Raw genomic sequence first — 23,799 nt, 5'->3', positions numbered from 1 at the left:
ACCGAGGGAGCCAAAGGAGCACACGGGAGGAGGCCTGTGGGGCCCACTAGGCACCAGGGCAAGCCAGGGGGCCTTGGCGCACCCTTGTGGGTAGTGGAGCCCACAAGAAGCTTCTCCATTGACCTCTACCTCTATAAATACTCTAAAATCCCCAAAACCCTAGGGGATTCGAGAGAATACAATTTCCGCTGATGCAAGTTCCAGAACCATGAGATCCAATCTAGAGGCCTTTTCCGGCACTCTGCTAAAGGGGGCAACGGTCATGGAGGGGTTCTTCATCATCCATGTGTGCCCCTCCGATGATGCGTGAGTAGTTTACCACAGACCTACGGGTCTGTAGCTAGTAGCTAGATGGCTTCTTCTCTCTTTTTGATCTTCAATACAATGTTTTCCTCGATGTTCTTGGAGATCTATTGATGTAATGACTTTTTGCGGTGTGTTTGTTGGGATCCGATGAATTGTGAGTTTATGATCAGTTCTATTCATGAGTAATATTTGAGTCTTTGCTAAACTCTTTTATGCTGATTGTTATAGCCTCGTATTTCTTCTCTGAATTTTTGGTTTGGTCAACTAGATTGATTTTTCTTGACATGGGAAGAGGTGCTTCGTGATGGGTTCGATCTTGTGGTGCTCAATCTCAGCGACAGAAAGAGACATGAGACACATGTATCGTTGCTATTAAGGATAAAAAGATGGGGTCTATTCATACGGAATAGATCTTGTCTACATCATGTCATCATTCTTATTGAATTGCTCCATTTTTTCATAAACTCAATACACTAGATGCATGCTGAATAGCGGTGGATGTGTGGAGTAATAGTAGTATATGTAGAATCGTTTTGGTCTACTAATTTTGAATGTGATGCATATTAAGGACAGTATAACTGCACCTAATCCCGCAATCTGTTTAAACTGGCCCAGCTGTCCTGTGGGCTGCTTCTCCAGGGGCCGAAACGGAGGCCGTTGGTGCATTGGGCCTTCTGTCGTCCCAAGCCCATGAACGACTAACCCTAACGTTCCCTCTCTCTGTTGCTCGCACGACATCAGCGGTCTGGGCGGCTCCACGAACGAGTCGCTCTCCGCCTCCTGAACTTGTCTCACCGCCGTCTCGCCGCCCATCTCAGAACTGTCCTTGATCGCCCCTGTCTGTGGTGGAACGACTCCTCCGTCTTCGCCCAGCCGTCGCCGACTTCCTTCTCCTGTCTTTTCCCCTAAAGCTGCATCACTAGGAGAGAGGATGGGGGTGGAGGATCTATAGGATTTTCGAGCGACAACCCACCTAGACATGGTAAGTCCTTACCCAAGATCTTTCCCTTGCCATTCTCAATCTGGAAGCTCTTGCTCTTTCTTGATGCCAGCGTGCAACCACTTGCAGAGTTGCAGGTACTCTTGCCTGCTTCAATTTAATCATATTGGTTTATTTTCCATTGTTCAGGTTGTGGATAAAGAGAATAGGAAGCGAGAAGCAGGGGAGATGGGAGATGCAATGAGAACTAGAGAACAGAACAATGTAGAAGAGATGTGGTCGATGAAAGTATTGATCTGGGCATATTGCCATTCTTTTAAGTTCAGTTAACCTATACTTGAACATGCACCTAAAATTTAGACTTAACTGACTACTAACATTGTTTTATTGTGTTGTTTACAGTCTAGACATGCTTGAGTCTCCATTGGCCAGATGCTTGAAATTTTGAAGCATTCCGCTCATCAAAAGGCAAGATCTCACATACTTTGTTTTCTCTATATTTGATAAAAGCCTCACGTGTAGCGCTTCACATTTTGGGTAATATGTAGATTATTTTGCTTACGGCATGGTGGTCTTGTGGCATCATTTTCTTAAAATATTTTCTCTCTAATATTGGTCATTTTGTGAGTGGTTACAGGAGGAAAAACAGTAGCAGAACTAGATGAAGAATACAAATAACTCATCAAATAAATCACTTTCAGGGTAATCCTCTATGTCAACTTTCATATGTACCCGCATGTGCAAACTTGTATTTGAAATTATTTCTAAACTTGTCATGCTGATGGTTATTGCGGAACTTAGAAGATTATGTTGAACGGATCGACGACGACGACAATGATGATGAAGATTTTGATATACCAGGACATTCAAGTGTCACGTGAAAGGTACTTGTCTCATTGTAATGTGTTTTTATTTCTTTTCTGTTTCTATTTCCTATGGTCTTAAGTATGAAAGGTAGAAAGATCACTGTATAACATTAGCTTGAAATTATTTGAGTCACAAAGTGGGTATATGTACATATAATTGACAAGTTTAGGCCCATCCCAAGCTGTAGGGCTCATGATGCAAAATTTTGTTGCTAATAGGATATCAATGACAATTAGTATTTCCAAGTTGTAAGATGATTAAGAAAAAACACATTGATCTATGTTGTTGGCTTGTTGCTATCATAAGCAATTCTCAAATATGTGTTTTCCTTTTATGTGGCAATAAAGTATTTTGCCTGAAACATCTGCATTGCAGCTAGGATATGCTATTCTCATAAGCCGCTCACCTAAAAACGAGAGTTCTCTATTGCTTAATGTAGATAAATAGATAGTCTTGCTATGCATGTTTTGAGGCAATCTGTCAGATATCTGGAGGACGGTAGTGGGTAAAAATGCCAATAATGCACATCATTGTCATATGCCTCTATCGAAATTGACTTATAATAAGGTGCATGTTAAACTTTCAATAATATTTTCTGGAATGTGTATTTGTGCATATTGTTACTTATTACTACTGTAAAAAAGTCGATGGTGAACCCAAAGATTCCAGAAGGACTGTGGAAAGAACGTGTTGAGCATAAAAAGGCGACCTGCAATAATGGTAATTTCTTCTTCTTATAGTTTGTGATATGCCTTTTCTTTTCTTATGAACCTACTGCAGTGGTAATGCGAGGAGCAAGCGTGTACAAATTATATCATAATATACTCTTTATATTGCATCTTTAGTTTATTTCCCATGTGTTTTTTTATCAGATTAAGTGAAAGCTAGATGAGGCTGCACCTTCAAGTGCAGTGATTGCTATGCGTCCACTGTATCAACAAAATTTCAATTGATATTGTAGCCGGTGTCGTGGTAACTCTTCACATCACTTTCATATAATTGAATGTGTAATGTTTGACCAAGTGTAGCTCCATTTACCTTCTATGGTTGTAATTATGTTTTAGAATCACGATCCAGTTTATGTGATATTAGAAAACAAAAATCATAGGTGGTTGTGTCAGAGGCCTTGGGAGAGGTGCCATGTGCACACGCGAAGCCTAACTACAGCAGTCGGAAATCTAGGACAACCCGACAAATAATTATTATTAAATTCGAGTATGTGAAACAAAGAAGTCAAGTGTTCCACTGATAATAGAAATGAAATTCAGTTATACTTGTTTAAAGACATTCTTATTATTCTACCAAATTCCACCAAAGACAGCCCATTTAGCTCGCTCGATCCCTTACCTGCTTGTATGGTATTTATGATATTGTTTATTTGATCTCCTAACTAAATGAAATCCTTGTTAGAACTTTTCTCCGTGAATGTGATGCACTCCATACAAGAAATGTCTAGTTGCACTAGGCATGTCTATTCCTTCTTTGTTGCGGAACATGGTGGCCCTTTCGGTAGAGAGGCATGTGGAGATTTTGTTAATGCATCATGTATATAATCTATAATTACAATTTATGTCTCCTGTTTCATGTCTACTTTTCTTGTGGCTTATTAGTCGTCTTGGCATTATGGATTGGTTCTATTTACATGCCAAGCCAATTTGTACGTATATGTGAACCTTGCCTTTTAACGTAAGTGTATATATATATATATATATATATATATATATATATATATATATATATATATATATGTATATATATATATATATATATATTTTCATTGATTATTGACTAACTTAAGGTTATGTTTGTATAAGTACAATATATTTGATGAGCCCATATATTTACAGTAATTCATATCATTTATCATACAAATATACGGGCGCAGCAACGCGTGCCATTTATGATCTAGTATACATGATCATTGCCTTGGATATCGTCATGATTATTTGCTTTTCTATCAATTGCCCAACAATAATTTGTTTACCCACCGTATTCTATTTTCTTGAGAGAAGTCTCTAGTGAAAAATACGCCCCCCGGGTCTATTTCCTATCATATTAAATCTAAAAATACCTGCTGCACTTTTTCTTTATTTGTGTGTGTTTTTGTTAGATCTATTTGTCAAACTCATACAATTTAATCTATCTCAATACCGAAGAGGGATTGACAACCCCTCTTACGCGTTGGGTTGCAAGTTTTTGGTTTTTGTGTGCAGTTGTTGTTTACATAGTGTTGCTTGGTTCTCCTACTAGATTGATACCTTGGTTTCATAACTTAGGGGAATACTTACATTTCTATGCTGCATCATCCTCTCCTCTTCGGGGAATACCAACGCAGATACAAGCAATCAACAGCCTCTCTACTTTGTTGCAAGCGTGCAGCCTTCACGATCCAGTAGCGTTGCACCGTCCAGAGCTAATTGTCACCCAAGAATTAGAGTGGGGAGATTATAACCACACAGGGCATCTATTTATGAGGATTAGCCTAGCTCTAATTAGTCAACTATGACCAACTAGAACTAGAAGAACTAGAGGAGGCTCCAAAACTTGTATATCCAAAGGGCGGAAATCCTCTAGTATATATAGGTTGGAGGGGAGAGGAGGGGCACCACAAGGAGAGGGAAAGTCCCTCCCCTTTGGCCGGCCAAGGGAGGAGCAGTTAGACTCCTCCCCCACTCAATTCAGCCCCCTTCCTTAGGGAAGGGAGGCACTTTCTCACTGGGGCCTTTTTGGCCCAAGTTGCCTTCCACCTCATGACCTTTTAGGCCCGTTGATATTTAAATTAAATATAAAATGTTCTAAAAACTTCTAGACCATTACACACACACACACACACACACACACACACACACACACACACACACACACATATGTATAAGCATCTCCATAAACTTTTTTCACCTATATACAAATTATCGGTAATACCTGGTATTACCCGATACTCACCAAAACCCTTCCGGTGAGCCCGAAATGCTTCCGGATCCTCATATTCATGTAATGATTCCACACATATATTCTCATGACTCCCATCCTATTAAAACTCAGTATATCATGATTGCCTCAAGAACCCTTCCGGTGACGCTGAAACGCTTCTGGATTCTCTAGGTACTATTCTGAATATTCATGTAATAATTCCACACATATATTCTCATGACTCCCATCCTACCAAAACTCAGCGGATCATGATTGCCTTAAGATTGTGACCCTGTAGGTTCGATAACTCACAGACATGGACGAAACCGTTCGTTCAATGACCGACAGCGGGACCGTGGACGTCCATATTGGTCCCTGTGAGTACATGAATGATATTAGAGTGAACCTTTGGTTATCATGTGATGTTCCCCTTGCTTCGTGATACCTAACAAAACCCGAGATGCATCGGTATCCTCCCGAGTCATCACATTCTCACTATAACAAAATCCTCGTTACCGATTTTCTTCATCACCATGCTCACTCCATGTTATTACAATTGAATGTAGATGATGTTAACTCAATTCATAACAAACAAGATTGGGTCGATTCAATATGATCATTCTTCCAATGTCATAATCTCAATGTTCCTTTAGGACTATCGTTACACTTAACGGTACCTGATACGTCTCCAGCGTATCTATAATTTTTGATTGTTCCATGATGTTATATTATGATTCTTGGATGTTTTACAATCATTTTATAGTCATTTTATATCATCTTTTGGTACTAACCTATTGACATAGTGCCCAATGCCAGTTGTTGTTTTCTGCATGTTTTTTACATCGCAAGAAATCAATACCAAATGGAGTCCAAATGCAGCGAAACTTTTTATGGATTTTTTTGGGCCAGAAGACATCCAGTGGGCCAGGAATGCACCTAAGGGGAGCACAACCCACCAAGGCGCGTCCCGGTGGGTTGTGACCTCCTCGTTGGCCTCCTGCACAGCCTATTTGCTATGTAAATACCCCAATATTCCAGAAACCCTAGGGGAGTCGACGAAAATCAATTCCAGCTGCCGCAGAGTCTAGAAACACCAGATCCAATCTAGACACCATCACGGAGGGGTGCATCATGTCCATTGGTGCCTCTCCAATGATGCGTGAGTAGTTCTTTGTAGACCTACGGGTCCGTAGTTAGTAGCTAGATGGCTTCCTCTCTCTCTCTCTTGATTATCAATACAATGGTCTCTTGGAGATCCATATGATGTAAGTCTTTTTGCGGTGTGTTTGTTGGGATTCGATGAACTTTGAGTTTATGATCAGATCTATGTTTTTATCCATGAAAGTTATTTAAGTCTTCTTTGATCTCTTATATGTGTGATTGATTATAGCCTCGTATTTCTTCTCCGATATTTGTTTTTTTGCCAACTTGATCTATTTATCTTGCAATTGGAAGAGGTGTTTTGTGATGAGTTTGATCTTACGGTGCTTGATCCCAGTTGTCGGTGTCAAAACCGGCGGATCTCTGGTAGGGGGTCCCGAACTGTGCGTCTAAGGCTAATGGTAATAGGAGGCGGGGGACACAATGTTTACCCAGGTTCGGGCCCTCTCGATGGAGGTAATATCCTACTTCCTGCTTGATTGATCTTGATGAATATGAGTATTACAAGAGTTGATCTACCACGAGATCGTAATGGCTAAACCCTAGAAGTCTAGCCTATGAGATTATGCTTGTTGTGGATTAACCCTAGAAGTCCAAACCCTCCGGTTTATATAGACACTGGGGGGACTAGGGTTGTACAAAGTCGGTTACAGAGAAAGGAATCTATATATCCGAATCGCCAAGCTTGCCTTCCGCGCCAAGGAGAGTCCCATCCGGACACTGGACGAAGTCTTCTATCTTGTATCTTCATAGTCCATCAGTCTGGCCAAAGTATACAGTCCGGCTTTCCAAGGACCCCTTAGTCCAGGACTCCCTCAATAGCCCCTGAACCAGGCTTCAATGATGATGAGTTCGGCGCGCAGATTGTCTTCGGTATTGCAAGGCGGGTTCCTTCTCCGAATACTCCAACATAGTATTCCGAACATAGAAAATGTGCCCGACTCTGCATAACAAGTACCACACACAACCGTAGAGAGTATAATAATTCACGAGTCCAATCCGCTGACAACTTTTTGTAGCGTGACATCATGCCACTGCCCGATCATTATTTGAACCGTTTTGATCCTGCCACTCCATATTTTGAGGTGCGTCTTCACTGGCACGTCTTGTCAAAGTAGAGATCGTGTCCCCTTATCACGGGATTCTCATTAATACGGGCATGGGTAACCCAACTATGTCATCTGCACGACGCTTGGGGAATAGGCGGATTTTAAGGCGAGCAGGGAGGCGCATAACTTTTACTGCCTTTATAAGGGGATTAGGATTCACCTTTTCACACCCACGCCTTCTCCTTCCTATGCCCATACATTCTCGAGCTCCAGTGCCCAAGCTCTCGCCTTCTCCACCCAAAAAAGCACTCCAATCATTTCCGGATCTGGAGGTGGAGGCAAGTGGATGGCCTCCTCCGTCAAGAAGAAGGACATCAAGGAGCTCCGGGAGGCCGGGTACCTGGCCAAGGAGATCGCTCATCGACTTTCGGCCAAGGAACAGATCGTCCCTACCCCAGAGCCCCATGAGAGGGTTGTGTTCCTCACACACTTCGTCCGCGGGCTAGGATTCCCTCTCCACCCGTTTGTCCGCGGACTGATGTTTTACTATGGGCTAGACTTTCATGATTTGGCCCCCAACTCTATCCTCAACATATCGGCATTTATTGTCATGTGTGAGGCCTTCCTCCACATCCCACCTCACTTCAGCCTGTGGCTGAAGACTTTCAATGTGAAGCCCAAGGTGGTGAGCGGCCAACAAGCTGAGTGCGGGGGCGCCATGGTGGGCAAGATGCCCAATGTCACCTGGCCTGAAGGCTCCTTTGTGGAGACTATGAAAGGGTGGCAATCGGGGTGGTTCTACATCACCGAGACGCGCGACACCAACTGGGCGGCGGCCCCCGCGTTCCAATCCGGAGTCCCGATGAGGCTCACCTCCTGGCAAGAGAAGGGCCTGTCCTGGGGCTCTCTGGACGAGCTGACATCGCTCCAAACACGTGTCCAGAGCATGATTACTAGGAAAGTCAAGCTTGTCAACGTGATCCAGGTCATGCTCGTCCGCCGGATTCTTCTGTGTCAACGCCAAACTTGCTATATGTGGGAGTTTGATCCGGCCAAGCACCAGACCCTACTAGAGCTCTTTGGCACGACACACGAAGAAATCTGGAAAGTGCTCTTCAAGGCCAACGAGGTGCCGTCAGCCACGTACGAGGACCGTGTGCACGACCTAACTCATCTAGCTAATCCGGTAAGTTATCTCATGTTTTCAAGGCGTACCCTTTACTTGCATATTAGAGGAAGGCATCTAAGTCTCCCTATCGATAATTTCAGGACTGGACAGAGATAGCGGAGCAGATTAACTGTCTGGCTCCGCTGCCCGAAGGCCCAGAGACCCCGCCCCTAATGAAGATGCTATTTCCGGCACCTTACGAGGTGCCGGAGAAGAAGGCCAAGAAGAAGGCCAAGGGGACCAGAAGTGGTCTCCGCCATAAGGGCACTTCGGACGTGACGTCCGAAGACGCCGAGGCGCGCTCCTCCGCCAAAGACGACGAGGAAGAGGAGGAAGAGGAACAAATCCACTCCCCTCTTGTAGGGGAAAACAAGAAAAGGACGACCCCCACACATCCGGAGGCGGAGGCGTCCAAGAAAGGGAAAGCTTCCTTTCCGGACAGCTCCACAGCAGCCACCAACAGCAGCTGGGAGTGGAACCCCAGGGAGAAGCCCCTGGCCAAATCGTAAGTGTCCGGACACGTATTTGTATCTGGATTCTTTACTCTATCATTTTAATGTGCTTACATTATGCACTTGCAGTCCGGCTCAGTCCCGGCTCGAGCGGTCCTCATCAGAGGATTCACTGGACCTAGCGGTGATGAACAGCGAGACCTTTCATCGGCCACCTCTCCCCGGGACCTGGATGGCACCGAAGCGTCGACCCGAAGGATCCCCGTCCTGGGAGATAATCCGGCGGCCATCCGGGAGGCGCCAGAGGGTGAAGCCTCGGCCGCCGGACACACGGGGGAGCAGATCCCCATGGATACTGACAATGGGGGCCGTACTCAATTCGTCCCTCATACGAATATAATTCCGGAGACCCCTATGGTTCCGGAATCAGGCGATCAGCCCCCTTCAAAGGGAAGGGGTGCGCCTATTCTGCCGGTGACCTCTGTCCAACCAGGGGCACCGAACAGGTTGCTGAAAGTGCTGACAGGCACTTCCATTGCTGATGAACACCATACCCTAATGGGTACGGTGATTGGGAAGGTCCAGTCTGCGAAAAGCGGACTGACCGAAGCCTGCACTAGCCTTCTAACAGGCTTTGAGGTAAGCAACGTAATTATAAAAAGAATGTCACAGTATAGATAGTAGCCCCTGATGCTCTGTTCGGTGTTCGGAAAGAAAAGCCGAACAGAGGATCAAAATAATTTTCGCAGGAGTCTAACATAAGATGTCTATGTGAATAAGTAGGCATCACTGCTGGCTGCTGCCGCTCATACTGCGGAGGTCTCCGGACTGAAGCAGAACCTGGAGCGGGCCGAGGAAGATCTCGGCTTCGTGAAGAAGCAGCTGGAGGACAGCCAAGGTATGCAGTAACCTGCGTGTATATTTAGGAAGGATAAATGGTTCATGCTGACTAAAGTGTCATGAACTTTATTAGGGGCCACAACCGAAGTGGCGGCCCTCAATAAGTCGTTGGTCGAGACCGAGGACAAAGCAGCCAAGGAACGCGTCGCGCGCGAGAAGCAGGAGGCCCGGGTCAGCGAGGTCCAACAAGAGCTCCAGGACACCGTCAAGAAGTACGAGTCCTTGGAGCGTGATTCTAAGACTCAAGAGTCCGAATTTGCCAAGGCCCTCCAGACCGCACAAGATGCCCGAGCCGAAGCCCAGAGCGCCCTCCAGGAAATCCAGGCGGCCAAGACACTACAAAAAAATACACTTCCGTGATGATACATGTTTGTCATAGTAGGTCACGTTTTTTGTCATGCATGTACATCCATGACGATTTTATGACAGAATCAAGGTAGTCATACCTGTGCTGTCGTAGAAGTGCTCCATGACATTACCAAAATTATCATCACGGAAGTGTCCACTTCCATGACGATAAATCGTGCATCACAGAAGTGCTTTCGTCAAGGGTGACCGACACGTGGCATCCACCATAACGGAACACCGTTAAGCTATTGGGTCGGGTTTTGGATCCGATAACTCGTTAACAGCCCCGACCAATGGGGATTTTCCATGTGTAAAATCATCATTGGCTGGAGGAAACACGTGTCGGCTCACCGTTGGGACAGATGTCATCCGCTCATTGGACCGAAGGCGCCTATGATACGGCGACATGTGGCACGGCCCAACAGAGGCCCATTCCTGTGAAAAGGTCGGCCCGTTTGACTTGGTTGAAAGGTGGCGGGCCGGCCCATGGAAAGGCTATTAACGGCCTATTCGCATATAGCCCATTTACAGCCCGCTAACCCAGGGCCCGTTACACCCTATCCGAATTAGGCCCAGTAGCGTCATCTGGGCCGTCCAATATGATTCCAGCCCGTTTTATCTTCCGGCCCATGTGTGGCCCATGACTTCTTTTGGCCCATATGAGGCCCTTTGTAACTCTTGGCCCATTAACGGCCCGTGGTGAAACTGGCCCGTAATGAATAGTGTATCACTTTATACCCATTAACAGCCCGTTATTCCATTGGGCTGTTTCCATCCCAAGTTATCTTTCGGCCTTCTCAGGTCCCATTGATTCTTGGGCTCATTTGCAGCATTCGGTTACATATGACCCGTACCGTCATTTTCTGCTTGTGGGCCAAATTCAGCCCGTCGTTACAGTCGGCCCGTTTGCGGACCGTTAATACGTTGGGCCTTTTTCATGTCAAAAAAACCGTTGGGCTGTTTTCATAGAGTTATCAAATACGGTCTATTAACGACCCGTTATGGTCCACGAATAGTACGACCCATGATTGGCAAAATGATGATACGCCCCGTAGAAGGCCCATGGATCCTACGTCCCATATGAGGCCCATGGATAGTACGGCCCGTAGAAGGCCCATGGATCGTATGGCCCGTAGAAGGCACATGGACCCTACGGCCCGTAGAAGGCCCATGGACCCTAAGGCTTGTATAGAAGGACCATGGATCCTACGTCCCATCTAGAAGGCCAATGGATCCTACGGCCGGAAGAAGGCCCATGGATCATACGGCCTGCAGGAGGCCCATGGTTACAACAGTCCATGTGTTGCCATGATTATTTTGGCCTAGTTAGCAAAAATAGGCTATTGTGGCCACTAGAAAAACACAGAAAATGAACTGCAGTGACTACAAGCAAACAACTAAATAAGACAATAAGGAAATAAATAAGCAAGCAATTAACGCTAGCCTATTACCGATATTACACATATTACATCCACTGAGCATCAAAGTTTGCCACCAGTGCAAATATAGGGAACAAAGCAGCACACATACACTGGCCGTCAAAATTGGCCACCAGTGCAAATAAACGCGGCAACAAAACAAGAGTATAACTGAAACAACTTCAGAAGAGCTCAAGAAATGTTATCCCGGGTATCCACCATGCTGGCAATAAGCTTAGCAAGCTGATTAGCTTTGTCCTGTTTGGCGCTAAAATCCTCCGACACTTGCTGTTGCACCAGAAAGTATGCATCTGAATGCTCCAGGGACTTCCGCAGTCCTTCCGCTTCGTGTCGCAGCACAGCTGATCGATGTCTTTCAGTTTGTTGTTGAGACTCAAGAAACCAAACTGATTCAGACAGTGAATTTGAATAGCTTGTGCAAGCGGTAGTGGCCAGTAACTCGAACACTAAACCAAGACAGGACTTTGGGGTTGTCTCGCTGTCTTCAAGATAGTCTTCCTTAGCTGTTTTATCAGCTTTGTTGGAGACCAACAAGGATGTGTCACTATCCTGAACCTTATCTGTATACTTCCTTTACCAGTGCTTAATAAGGCGCTCTTCCCAATATTCTGTCAGCATTCTAAAAGAAGAAACAAGCAGACACATAACAAGTTTAGCATGTACTAGTATATGAAAATCATTTCGGTGAACCAGTTCATTAGTAAGGTGGACAGGATTAAACTACCAAGTCTTCTATTGCCAAGTACTAGTACATAATAAAAGCATCAAACAAAAATATATCTATGTCCTATGGTCACTGCATTGTCTTGCCAAATCAAAATAGAGACACAGTTCAAATCATATCAGTTCAAGACAAAGCAGCAGTGAAAGAATACAAAGCGTGGGAAACTACACGGCACAACAAGATTTCAAATGGGTAGCATGGGTCTACATGTACAACAATACTATTGGCTCTATTGTGATGCTAGTAATGTGCATGATATGAAAGTCAACTGTATACACAATTGAAATTGAAATCAACAGAGCTATTGATAAGAGCAAACCTGTTAAAGAAACATGCGTGAACATACCTGCTGTGCCATTGGAGTTTCAATTGGATCCTTCAATTTAAAAATAAGTTTGTATGAGTAAATACAGTGATACAAGAGCAAAGCAATCATAGTTAAAAAAGGCGCGCCTAAGCGAGCGCTTAAGCGCGCCTAGGCTCTAGGCGTTGGCAAAACGTATTGCGCATAACTACGCTTAATCTGTGCATAACTGCACATAAGCATGCGCTTTGGTCAGTAAAGCGCAAGGCGGTGGCAAAACGCACAATTAACGCCTAGCACTTTTTTGAACTATGATAGCAATGGAATCTTAAATTAGAACAATTGTTCTTCAGGTTTAGGAACTTGTTCTACATGAACAGAGTACAGTAAGACGCAAGAATATAATACTTAAAAATAGAAAATGAGCTCATAGACCTTACCACATTCTTGGTTTGGGACCAGTACAGAACAAGGTGTTCCCAGTCATCGTCCAGTAAATGTGTCTCAGGAGAACGTAAGGGAATTTGATGAGTGTCTTTGCCGGTGAAGTACGTTTTCTTCAGGTAATTCCGATACTACCACCAAGCATTCTTGAAGATAGCAGAGGTATTAGCACAGGCTACCTCATCCTGATATTCCAAATCGGTCCTTCTCTATAGAGAAAAAATGGGAAAATTTGCTGTATTATAACCATCATGGAGGTAGGATGTATGGGATGAAGCAAAGTAATTGCCATGAATAACATTACTTACACAGAACTCCTGGATAAACACCTGCAACTGGCATTTTCCGTCATCTTCAGTATAATATTTCCAAGATGGGAAGATACGCACATACGATTTAACAACATCAAATGCAATAGATGCTAAATTACGACTAGCTGGTTGTGCTTCCTCCACAGGAATAGGAGTACTAACTTGTGGAGTTGGGGTTCACCGTGATAGTACCGGCCCTTTGGGCACTAGAGCTGCCTTACTAACTACTCTTGTTTCGGAGCTCTGTGGTGGAGATGGTGATGTGTCAACAGGAATTGGGTTACTATCGGCTGGGGTTGGGGTTAGATTGGGTGAAGCTGGTTCTCTGTCCATCGCAGTAGGGGTACAATCTGCGAGAGTTTGGGTTATGTGTGGTAGGGCTGGTTCTTGTGCATGTACAACCGGGGTGCTATCTCCACCAAGAGGTAGCACTGTTTTATTTGAAGACCGTGTTTTTAGTCCGCTAGATACTGGCATCACCCGCTCCAATTCAAATGGCTGATAAACAGGAAACATAGTTGAATGTACAGACATTGTATGAGAGACAGATGCAATAGATAGTGTGGAAAAAAGAGGGCATGAAATAGTTGACATGTATATTGTTTAACTAAAACGGATAGCATGACATAATTTCCCATATATGATGTCTATCTAAACTGGATAGCATAGCATACCATAATTCAAAGGTATAATGAATAACTAAACAGGATCGCATGACATAATTCACCTACATGTTATCTAAGTAATCAGGATCGCATCATTTAATTCACATATGTGATTTATATGCTAAACAGAGGGCATTCGATATGATGTCTGAACTAAGAACATGGTGTTGAATATTGTGTATATGATGTCTAAACTATGCAATGCAAGACACCGTATGCATGATATGAGCAGTATAACCGTGCCAAGTTAGAGCATACACCTCAGTGGGGGAATAGGACTGGTCATCTGTCTCTGAATCCATCTCTGAGGAGCTATCGGGACCCAATAAGAGATCTGCTTCGAGAGGTAGCACTGTCTGCTCTAAAGGCCTTGTTTTCACTCCAGATTTTCCATCTCCCACCCAAATGGCTGATTCACAGGAAGAGTAGTTTAATGTACAAACATTGTCAACAAATGGAAATGTAATGAAGAAAAGGATGGGCAAGATATCATTCAAATATATGATGCCTGGTTAAACAGGATGGCATTGCACATTTCACATATATTATGGCTGGCTAAAAGACATGAGACTGCATAATTCCCATATATGATATAGAAACTAAGCAGGTGGCATTACAGAACATGTCTAAACTAAGCAGATGACATATATGATGTCAAAAGTAGGAACTGCAAGGCAACATATGCATGATATGACTAACATCATCATGCCAAGGTAGAGCAAACACCTTGGGGGGTAAATAGGAGTGGTCAGCGGCGTCTGAATCCGCCTCAGAACAGATATCTTCCTCTGGATTACAATCTTGAGAGGGGTGTGGAGGGTTTGCCATTGAACCCACCATGCAGTGATGTCTGCATGACATTGTATTGCTGCGCAAAACTCTTCTCTTTTTCTCTACATGTTCAGCATGACTGTGTACAATATCTGACATGCATACGAAAAAAATATGGTGAGATTATGTAAGGAGAGCATGCAGAAATTTAGAGTGATGGTAACAACCAGTGGATCGACGTTTTTCCGTTGAACCAAAATAGCCCTAATGGATCGACATGATGTATAGTAATAAGTGATGCAACAAGTGTACAACCTCTTTGCCGTAGCCGTGTCGACCTCAGCATCATTGGGTTGGTCGCTGAAGCAGTTGAGGCAAAGGTGGCTGTCGGAGGTGTGGAGGAAGATCTGAGGAATCTATAGACGGCGTCCAGGGCACTGCTGTGTTGTGATGGATCATTCTGTCGTTGGAGCAGCTCCGGTGAGCCTTAAGACGTCAAGGCTGAAGCAGCACAAGATAGACATCGTCAATCTCAAGTGGTATTCTAATAGCATCTCCAATAGATGATGTAAAATGGATGTAAAATTAACATCACCAAAAACCACCTGACTACAACAGATGAGGTAAAAACTGTTGACTCTGAACTTAACTGTCAAAACTGAAATTTACTGTGGAATCTGAATGCTACTGTCGAAACTGAATGCAATGGTAGCAGAGAGGCACTTGACATGTAGTTTAGGGAGGGCCTGCAGTTCATCTTCAACCTGCACCCCCCTGAGCCGCCAGCCACCACCGGCCGAACCACCGGCCCCAGTGCCGCCTCGCCGCCCCGAAACAACTCGCCACCGCCGCCCCGGCCAGCCCTCTAGGCCCCCCGCCCCCACCCTGAACCCTAAGATAGATAGTGGGGTACCTCTCCGGCGAGCCCCCGTCCCCGCTGCGGGTGGTTCTTCCTTAACTCCGGCGAGCCCCCCAACCACTGAAAATCGACTGACCCAAAAGTCGATTCAGTCGACTGAAGTGTGGCTTAATCAGAGCAGAGTAGCAGCACGAGCGAGGGGGAGAGAAGCATCAACAGCTGGGCGAGCGAGCGATCGAGCGAGAGCCGGAGCAGCAGCACCAGCGCGAGCGAGCGAGCAAGAGCCGGAGCAGCAGCAGGAGATCCGGCTGGTATGGACGCCGCCGCCGAAGGGGCCTCGCACTGGGGGAGAGCCGCCGTGGAGATGTCGCCCGCGGCGCCGGCTTCAAGGTAGCCACTCCATGGGGGTGCGGGATGGAGCATCGTCGGTGCCGGGAGGTTGAGTTAAGGAGAAGGTGCGATGAGACGAGTGTACAACCTCTTTGGTGGCGCCGAGTAGGCCTCGACTTCGTCCGAGGAGTTGGCGAGGATGTTGCGGTTCCGGTGGAGCAGGTTAAGGCGGCGCTGTGGGGATGGAGCAGCCACAATAGACGAGGCGATCATCGGAGCAGCTCCTTGGAGGTGCAGGACGGGGCGGCTAAACCAGCGAGATGGACGATGGATCCTCATCCGGGGAGGTGGACGAGGGACATCGAGCTGTTGCGGTGGACGACATCGTCGGGGAAGAGGCTCCGGCTGGGCAGCAGTGACATAGCGGACGGAGGAGGATGGGGTTTCGCGGCTGGAGCGGAGAGGTTATGGTAGCCTGGGATTTCAAATGGTGAAAAGGGGGCGATGGGAGGGGGTGAAGCATGACTTAGGGACGCGCTTGTCCAAAATGTAGGGTGTGTTACAAAAGTACCCCCCCCCCACCGATTTGAACTAGCGGCCCTTTCGGCTCAGGGTTAGAAGGGGATTTCGCGTGTCGGGATTTGGCAGCTGGAGGGAGTTTTCGCGCGCGTTGTAATTTCGGGATAGCAAGGCGCGGGTTGTGAAGGCGCCAGTTTTGAGAGCACGATATCTGAATTTTCGGGATATAACAAGACGCGGGTTGAACTTTAGGGACAAGCCTAACGTGTAGTAATATTGTACTTGTACGTACCAAATCAATTCGCACTTCCCTCAACCAAAAAGAAAACAAAAAAAATAAAACTATTCACACCACACAAAGAGAGAGTCTTGCCCCGTTTTACTATACAAATGCTATTCAAAGCTACTCCCTCCTTCCATCTATATAGGGCCTAATGCGTTTTTCGATGCTAACTTTGACCAAATATTAGAGCAATGATATATGACATGCAACTTACACAAAGCACACCGTTAAATTCGTCCGTGAAAGGTTCTTTCAATGATATAATTTTCACATTGTGCATGTCATGTACTATTAATCTTGTCAATAGTCAAAGGCGGTCTTAAAAATCTCATTACGTCCTATATAGATGGAAGGAGGGAGTATGAATCCATGTTATGTCCGATTAAATTTTTTCGCTTGCTGTATAATGCATGTAACCTACTCATACCAATATTTTAGTGCATTCCAAATGTCTATACTACCGTTGCAATTCAAACTAAATTTGAATTCGTTTCTCTATTTCAATAAGAATCTACAATCATGATTGTTGCCAACTTCAACCATCATAGTTTCCTTGCTATCCGCCAGATATAAATCGGACGACCTATAATGTAGGATGGCAGGCACACCATCATCAACAACTCCGTTTTTATAAGAGTAGAGACAAAATATATTAAATGTAGTATAACATGTTCATAACCACACCATGTGTATCACCGTTATATATATCCACACATGCGTCGGTTTAAAACACTATGATAAATTCTTCAAATATCCAAATTCGCTTTTTATAATGAAGTATATGTGATCTCTGTTCGTCTTTTACACCCACACAACCCTCTTATCTTTGTAGCTAGCGCTAACTTTCTCTTGTGCATGCACACGCCCGCATCCCTCTCACCCTCCCTCAACATTCTCTAGCTCTATCACACAAATTCGTCTTTTCACTTTAGGTCGTTCACCCACGTTGTGTGTAGGCCCCCCAGATCCTTCTTTACGGCACACATCGATCGATATGCCTCTCTAGCCAGGTGTGCCTAGCACAAACACAAGCTTCCCCTCTTCTCTTGTCACCGTCCATGCCTCACTCCCACCACTCTTTTTATCATTCTCGTACTCGCACACTCCTTCCCCCTCGATATAGTATGCCTCTCGTACCACCTCCTACATGCATCCCTCTCTCTCTATCCTTCTCCTCGTGCCTCATTTGCTTCTAACACACACATGCATGTATACCGATCGATCTCCCAACATATACCTAGATTGACTTTAACTACCCCCCATCGATCGACGTACCTCACAAGTTATGTCTCTCCTTTCTATAACAAAGGGCGATTGATCTTCCTACGTAGTTATATCTGCTTACCACAGCCACATCGTCCCCCCTCATCATTCGTGCATGCCTCCTAACCTGTCTCTCACACGCACGTGCACAGACAACAAGCAACCATCTCCTCTCTTATTGATATTGTGGGCGTGCCGTCCGTTTTTCTAGCAAGCCTATCCCACCATTTGTTAGAAGCAACTCCACTACCACCCCCTCCAACACTCTAGCTCTATCTCTCTCCCAACCTTATTCCTCTCCTGCACATATGCATGGATGCCGATCGATCTCCCTTAATACATGAGGCAGATCGATCTCCTTAATACATGAGGTAGGCCTCTCTCCTCCTCCACACATATACCAGCCATTGTACCTCTATAGGTAATTGGGCCTCCCTCTCCCCCCCACACCGATAGTCGAGCGCTGCAGGTAGGTATCCATGCCACAGAGACAAACTGCACATGTCCCCTCTCATGTTCCAGTAGGCCAGCCACTCTATATCTTTGACGTGGGCACACACAAATTCGATGGCACTCTTTATCGATCGCGCGCGCACACACACACACATCATCCCTCTCTTCGATTCTATGGACACCTCAAGCCGATGATACCCCCACTCTCTTCTCGTGGATCACCCCCTCTATATATATGTTATATCCAGGACTCTATTTCACACACATTGCATATGTTACATTTTTTGATTGACCCCCCCCAAAAAAAACTCTCAAGAACCCACACACTATATCTCTCTAGGTTTGTATCTCTCTCACACAACCCCACGTAGGTGGTGTACGTATACAAGAAGAGAATAGGTGCACCGTGCACGTACTCACACTTCGTGCCCAACCACACCCGCGCGGGTACACGGTGGAGCTCATTTCTTTACGAAATGGCAGCCCACGTGCAAATTTGAACGCATGTAGCGGTTGTTTACCTAGGGAGGTCGTGTACCACGCGTGCACGAAACAAAGTTCGACTTGATGCGTTGCCGCATTATTTTTAAATAAAGTTATAGCGCTCAATGGCACGTACACAGAATATAAAACGATTTTTATGTAAAAAAGGTAGTCCGCTCACTATATACAATGGAGCCTGCCTGCCTGGTTTGTCGCTCTTCAGAGTATCTCACACAAGGCTGCGGTGGTCTTTCTCTCTCTCACCGCTGGTCACTGATCCGGCCGCATCCCGTCCGCCGGGGGAAAGGGAGTGCAATGGCCTCTCTCTCTCTCTCTCACCATTGGTTACTGATCCGGCCGCGTCCCGTCCGCCGGGGGAAAGGGAGTAAGTGCATCGTTTCTCCATTCGACGGTGCCGAGGCAGCACGTCCCGATCTGCGGTACACGCCGTTCTCTCTGACCAAGCTCCAGTGCGGCAGGGCCTACGCCACCTGCTCGCAGATTCCGCCTGCCGCTGCTCACCTAGTTACATCCCGACAACCTCCAGGTATCCCCTCCGGCCTTGCTCCACTGCCCATCTTCCCACGTTGCTGCATGTGGATCTTCCATAGTTCTTTGCCCAAAACGTAGCTCGTCCGGCGTACTTTCCATATTGCATTCTCGTCCTCACACCGGTTTAGACAAACACAACCGTGTTATTATCTTCCCTCAGGACAAGGAATATGCTTCTTTTTTGTCGTCGCATGTGTCATCAACTGTTATTGGCCAGTAATTGTTTGCTTTCTACCTCTTTTTTGCAAACAGGGCTATCCATTTCACCTTGTTGCTATTGCGACCTTTTGGTGAACTGCACAAATCACTTTTTTCTTAAGAGTGTTTTGTGTAGTTGTACTAAAATGTCACACGGGCAACGTCTCTACATTTTAGTGCGACTGCACAAAGGGAGATTGGTTTTGCTCTATCCTCCTCATCCAACTCCGAGCCTAATCTTCTCCAACTAGTTAGTCTTAAGAGAGACTGCAAAGGTGACCGGCTTCTATTTGTGTGTTTATTGTTTCATGAGCAGTCCTTTATTATCGTAATCACACTTAATATCTTTGGAACAGGGACGCTCAGCTCTATTTTAGTGGAACTGCACAAAATGATCAGAATGTTGCATGCTCCAGACAGCTACTTTTTTTCCCAACATGCCTTGTTGATTTAGACAGAGCTGGGGGGACGTTGCTGCCAATGAAAGCATGGATCAATTTTAATTTAACACCTTCTCACAACTCTGTCTTCAGTTGTGATGTAATTATGAGCTCTGATCTACTAATAATTGACATGCATTAGCAAGGAAGTTAGTTTTTTATTGTTTCCAAAAGAGCATCGATTGCAAGACACGCGAAACAAAAGCTGAAAGCTCACACCATTGTACATTTCGTGTCGCTAGAAAAATTATTTGTATAGTACGTCAATTATGTAAACAAATGACGGAAGCTTGATAGCATTGCCAGAAGCCTCTTCATCATCCGGGTCCATGTGCCATGCACAAAATTATACTCCTTCGTTCCTAAATATTTATCTTTTTACAAATTTCAAACGGGCATATTTTAGAGTGTAGATTCACTCATTTTGCTTCATATGTGTACTCCCCCCATTCCTAAATATTTTATTCATCTTTCTAGAGATTTTAACAAGTGACTACATACGGAGCAAAATGAGTGAATCTACACTCTAAAATATGTCTATATACATCCGTATGTGCCAGTCCATTTGAAATCTCTAAAAAGACAAATATTTGAGTAGTCACTCGTTGAAATCTCTAGAAAGACAAATACTCCGGAGTATATTTAAGAACCGAGGGGGTAGTGCACAACCGCATGGGAGACTCAGCCGGTCATTGCGCCGCATTAATAGTGAGTACTACCTCTATCCTAGTTTATTGGTCCCCATTGTATTTTGTGCCAAATTTTGATCATAGATTTAACTAATAAAATTTTCATGCATGTCATAAAAAATTATATCTTTGAAAACTATGTTCAAATACGAATTCAACTGTATAACTTTTCTTGACATGCATTAACATTTTGTTAGTTAAATCTTTGGTCAAACTTTGGCACAAAATACAAAGGGGAACAATAAACCAGGACAGAGGTAGTAATGAGCAGTCAAATCATAAGCCCCACCTTTCCCACTGTAAGTTGCTCGGAAGAAGCAACCATCAATACGCTCTTCTTTGAATCCGCTCATACTACTCCATCCATCACTATTTATACATCGCGCTTCAGAAAAAAAGAAAAAAAAATCTGTGGGACCAAGGCGACTAGTGATCGACCTGAAAAATAGCATTGGTAGTTATAGCACGGCGTCTATTACTAGAGGGAATAATGCGTACACACATGCATGCAGTGCTTCCACCCCGGGTACACACGTGCATGCACTTACTCCACTCCGTAGTAGTACAGTACATGGAGAGAAAATTGTGGACTTGATTGCGGTAACCATGCCCTAATTAATTGATCATTAAACCAAACGCATCTAAAGTCTCTCTGGTGGTGGAAATGCATTGAGAGAACTGCATCATAATGAAGTGTGCCCTGTAAACTGTGACGAAGGGAGGAGTAGTATGAAGGTGTAAAACCAAATGCATCATAATGAAGCGTATGGCCAGTCGGTCAACACACCTCCTCTTGGCATATCACTGACATGTGGGACAGGAGTGTGAGCAAACCGATCTCAATTGACGGCAAAGAGCCAACCCGCCGTTCCTTGAGAGAGACGAGGAGTGAGAACACACAGACGGGCTCGCACGGAGGCCAAGATATATTCGAGCATGGTTGGTTGATCGATATCTTTCATTACATGTTGGGCTGTCGTTTTCCGCCCTTCTCCGGAATAAACGTGTACTTTATCAGAGATAAAAAAATAAGAGTACAGACGCTCCACCATGCGGTTCTAGTAGTAGTACTACTCGTACTACTGCGCTTGGCTCTTCGCCTCTTCGTGAAGTCGAACAATGATGGTACTGCGCATGTTGAGTACTACAGTGTATGCCTCTGACAATCTGACACCGAATGGACTGATGCATGTCCACCAAGGGTAGGTTACATTAGGCCCTTCCCAGTGCTCCACCGTGGACAGGTGCTAAGCATGCCACATAAGCAAAAAAGTGACATGGCACAACATTTAAGGAGGGGAGAGAGTACTTTGGTGACCCCAGAAAGAACCAATGCCAAGTGCGAGAACCTAGACAAACAACTTAAATGAAACAATTTGACCAATGCATGAAAGACTTTAGATGCTAACACATTAAATAAAGTGTGCTTAGCAACAACAAGTTAATCACCTATGCATTGGGAACTTGAGTTGCTAAGGTATTTAATGCACTTAGCACCTCATCTAAGCACCTTTGCATTGGAAGAGGTCTTAGTCAAAAGGCGTAAGCGAGCTTCACCTTGTCCTGCAAGCTTCTCCTCGTTCTGCCAGTTGACGGGACACACCAAAAAGTAGTGCTAGTCCGTACTCCCTCCTTTCCGATTAATATGGCTTAATCTTTTTTGCGGGTAAATGAGAGAGCTTTATTCATATATAAGCATTCTTAGGACGATCAGCCAAGACACTGGTCACTAGGAAGCGAGGTACCCCGCAAAAAGAGAAGTATGAAGCGAGGTGTTTCATCAAGCCAACTCTCGGCCACATTCAAAGTGCAGCAAGCACGGTTCGCACAAAGATTCGCCGCAAGGTTTGCTGACCTGTTTACATGTTGAATAACAAAGAAAGAGGAAATATTACCGAGCGCTACTATTTGTAACAGGATATGAGCCAGAATTAAGCGAGAATTGTGGCGAGTGTTCCATGCAATCAAGTTCCATTATCACATGCGAGAACCCTCGAAGAGAACCAAATGTGTTGAAGATTGCTTTATCACATTTTAAAATTATAATAAGAGTGCAGACGCTCCTCTATCCGGTTCCTAGTACTAGTATAGTACATACCTTTATAGACTATAGTAGTAGTACTAGTACTACTAGTAAACTTTGCGCTTGGCTGTTCGCCTATTTGGGAAGTCGAACAATAATAGCACTAGTAGTATAGTGTATGCTTTTGGCAATCTGACACCGAATTAACTGTTGCACGTCCACCGCCTGAGCGAGGGAGAGCTTGCATTAGTCAAAAGTTTCTCCTTGTCCTGCGAGCCACCGCGCGCAAGCTTCTCCCGTCCTGCAACCTTCTCCTCATTCGGCAAGTTGACGGGACACAGCAAAGTAATGCTAGTCCATACTGCCTCCTCTCCGGTTAATATGGCTCAATTTCAAACGAGATAAATACACTGTCTGTCACTGTATATTTGTAAAAATACGGTCAGTGGACTTCATAATACGCTCATTGCACTCAATATATATATTTTCCGGTGTTTATACGGTCACTAGCTCACCCTGACTGAGTATGTGTGTGCATGCACGTGTAGGTTGAGCACTTTAGCATGACCGTGTGTGTTCCGTCGTGTGCTCGGACATGCATGCATTAGGGCGTCGCACGCGTTTTTGCGTCCATGTGTGCGTGTGACTGTTGCATACACGTAGGGGGAGTACGTGTAGGGGCCACTAAGGAGCAGTCAAATCACACAGTAAGTTAGTCGGAAGAAGCAACCATCATTTCACTCTTGAATGGCACGTATGCAATATAAAATGGTTGATATGGAGAGAAAAAGAAAACCACTATATATACACTAGTAGGAGCCTAAGCTACAAGCCTTCTTTCTTAGTTTGCTCTCTTCACAAGCATAGAACGACGGGCCTGATCCCGCAGCTGGGGGAAGGGAACAATGTTCTGCGTAGACGCGGTTGACATCGGCGAGGGAGAAAACC

At 45.0% G+C, this 23,799-nt stretch overlaps 2 long non-coding RNA genes across 2 annotated transcripts; both read left to right on the top strand.

Moving 5' to 3' along the window:
* Positions 1 to 1,050: 1,050 nt before the first annotated feature.
* Positions 1,051 to 1,715, top strand: LOC123070876 (uncharacterized). Its single transcript, XR_006433975.1, has 3 exons — positions 1,051 to 1,288; positions 1,436 to 1,534; positions 1,649 to 1,715. It is a non-coding gene; the product is annotated as an uncharacterized lncRNA (long non-coding RNA).
* Positions 1,716 to 1,880: 165 nt separating this feature from the next.
* Positions 1,881 to 3,777, top strand: LOC123070875 (uncharacterized). Its single transcript, XR_006433974.1, has 2 exons — positions 1,881 to 1,948; positions 2,048 to 3,777. It is a non-coding gene; the product is annotated as an uncharacterized lncRNA (long non-coding RNA).
* The last annotated feature ends 20,022 nt before the right edge of the window (positions 3,778 to 23,799 follow it).

The sequence above is a fragment of the Triticum aestivum genome, chromosome 3B (assembly GCF_018294505.1).
Source record: "Triticum aestivum cultivar Chinese Spring chromosome 3B, IWGSC CS RefSeq v2.1, whole genome shotgun sequence".
Taxonomy (NCBI): Eukaryota; Viridiplantae; Streptophyta; class Magnoliopsida; order Poales; family Poaceae; genus Triticum; species Triticum aestivum.
The sequence above is the reverse complement of the archived record's forward strand: the minus strand, read 5'-3'. Positions and strand labels throughout refer to the sequence as shown.